Source organism: Sphaeramia orbicularis, chromosome 8, assembly GCF_902148855.1.
Source record: "Sphaeramia orbicularis chromosome 8, fSphaOr1.1, whole genome shotgun sequence".
NCBI lineage: Eukaryota > Metazoa > Chordata > Actinopteri > Kurtiformes > Apogonidae > Sphaeramia > Sphaeramia orbicularis.
Genome location: NC_043964.1, coordinates 8240319 through 8243346, shown reverse-complemented (window position 1 = coordinate 8243346; position 3028 = coordinate 8240319).

Here is a 3028-nt window from a genome sequence, read left to right as displayed (position 1 = left end):
TGTGTAACAAGTTTTCTGTAAATAAATATGATGCAAATAAAGTTGTGAACAAACGACTTCAGCAGGAAAAGACTCCAGATCAGTTTTGGTTTGACTGAGCTTTAACCCTCCGGTATCCAGGTGTGCCTTTTAGGCACACTTTGCACTTCGTTTTAAAGAACTTCATATTATTTTTCACAATTTAAATAAGGTTAGAATTCAAAAGATGTTCATTTTTGCATGATCTTTAAAATTCTGGCCACCAGTTAAAATGTGCACATTGTAAACAAAAGAAAATTACAAGACTAGCATCTGTCTCCCAAGTGTGCCTAAAACACACTATTTCTTCCATTTGATCTGTATGATTAGGGCTGACCTTGATTTACAAAAGTAAAATGAAATGAGAGCAGAAAAATAAATCAATATATAATATTTAATAGTTTGATTTGTAGGTGTGGATTTTTGGCACACTGGGTGACAGAGGCTGGTATTTTTGAACATTTGACCTAGCGCCAAAAATAATAATGCAAATTAACCAGTGTTGGAGTTAATCACTGACATATGCCAGGCTGCAAAAATCAAATATGTGATCCACTTTTTATGTCGTATATAGAAAAAAAATTAAACTTTTTTTTCTTCCATCCAAAAAAATGGTTTGTTTACATTACAAACACAGCATTTAAAGGGTAAAAAAAAAATGTGACAATTATTGAGTATTTGGTATTTTTGTTTACGGCTCAAGTTAATGAAATAGAAAAAAGTGTAAAAGAATTAAAAACAAACTGTATGAAAATTTTTTTGACATTATTCCACAAGTGTGCCAAAAAGGCACACTTGGTGCTTAGTAAAGGCCTTGCTGGACGGGATACCGGAGGGTTAAGTTTGGTTTTGGTTTCAGTTTAATTATCAGTTTTTTAAATTTCTATTTTGAGGAATTGACTGTTTTTTTTGTTTGTTTGTTTTTGTTACCTGGGTTTCTACAGGATTCTACAAGTTAAATTTGAGACTTTTAAGACTTAGAACAGAATTTAATACCTGGCAAATAATTCATGACTCCTAGAATTTAGGAAAATGTATTTATTTACTCCAACACCTTGGTTCCCACTATTCAAAGTTATTTCTCACCGGAGGGGCTGCAAAGTTAGAGATAACTGGTTTTTAATTTCAATTATACACTGTGGGCTTCACCCAGTTCACCCTTGGAGACCTAGAAACGTTTCTGTGGTAAATGACATGTACTAGTTTTGTTTTATTTTTAAGTATTTCTATATAATCTCTCCTTATCAGGTGTGCAACATCATCTGATTCAGGAAAACCTCCGTTTCATTTGGTTTAAAGTCACAGTTTTGCATTTACAGTGTCTGACAATGATTTTTTTCCCCTTTTGTTTAGAAACTTTAACATATTTAAATTAATTATTGTTTACATCTAACCTTACCTGAGCAAGTTACACCCGTTTATCGGCTCAAATGACAATATGATAAATCAAGGCTGTGCAATGTTTGGGCCTGAACACATTCTCTCAAATAAGACCTTTGTAATAAAACTGAAAAAATTAGAAACTCCAGGTCATCAGACTTTTAAAGCATATAAAACATCAATGATTTAATGTTCTTTCGTTTTAGAAACTGCCATTTTTTCCAGTTAGTCTCATTCTTTGAGAGTTAATGATGTATTTTGCATGTTTTCTCTGTTTCTGATAAAATAACCTCTGAATTTAGTTTGACATTTTATGAACATCTACTTCAGGGCTGTCGATCTCATTTTAGTTCAGGGGCCACATTTAATCTTTATTTAACCTGGTAAGTTAGTTGAAAACTGATTCTCATTTTCTGTAACGACCTGAACATATAGAGACGAACAACCAATCACTGTCACATTCACACCTATGGGCAGTTTAAATTAACCTACATGTGTAACCTGCATGTCTTTGGATACACATACAATCCAACATGATCTGAAGTGGGCCGGACCAGGAAAATAATAGCATAACTCATTAATAATAATTTTATACTAATTTTTCACTTAGTGTGAGAAAGTAAAATTGCATTATGAAAATGTAAATAACCTGAACAACCACGTACAACACGAAACTTCTTTAGAAAAATAACTGCAATATTAACAGTATTCTGCCTGTTTATCATTTACACGTTTATCTGTTGATCTAAAAATATACAAAACATTTAGTAACAGGCAGAATATTGGTAAAGTGCTTAAGTATTCTAAAGACATTTCAGGTCGTCTCATTTTATTGTGAAAGGATAGTTTGTAAATGTAGAAATTTTCATAATTACTTTTTTCATATTAAATAAGAAACTTCAGTTACCATTATTTATAAGTTATTATTTAACTAGAGATCATAAAGGTTTGTATAAGGTCCCTGAACTAAAACAAGTTTAACACCTTTAACATTTAATATCTTCAGTGTCATTTTTGCATAAATTCATCCCACAGGCTTGAACCCGTTGGTGTTCCGGTGTTGGCCTGTGGGCCACATGTTTGACACCCCAGATCTGCATGATCAGGAAATTAAACATAGGATCATACATGTTTTACACTGATAAATGCCAAAAGCAGAGGAAAAAAAATATTGCAACAAGTCACTGTGGAAAGAATCAGTTTAGAGAAGAATCCATTTTGAAGTCACCACATAAAAATAGTTCTAGGTCTCAAAGGGTTAAAGTACACACCTCGAGGAACTCAGAAAATATATACAATTGTTGTTAAGAACAGCATCTGACAGAATTATTAAAACAAATGTGTCTATGAGGGATTATCAAGGATAACAAAGCTGATATTATACAAATATCATATTAGACTGCTGGAAAATAGTCACAAGAATTAAATCTGAATATTTCAAACAAGTCAAGATGAAACAAAAAGTTACAGCATTAAGAAAAACTCATTTTTTACTAGAGTAATAAGAATGCAGCAGCTGTTTTTGATTGAACAACTGTTTCATGTTTATATCATTTGATACTCTGAATTAAGATGCAAGTAAAATTACAAGTAAAATTCCAGCTTTATTCTCTTAATATTAGATGTTTTA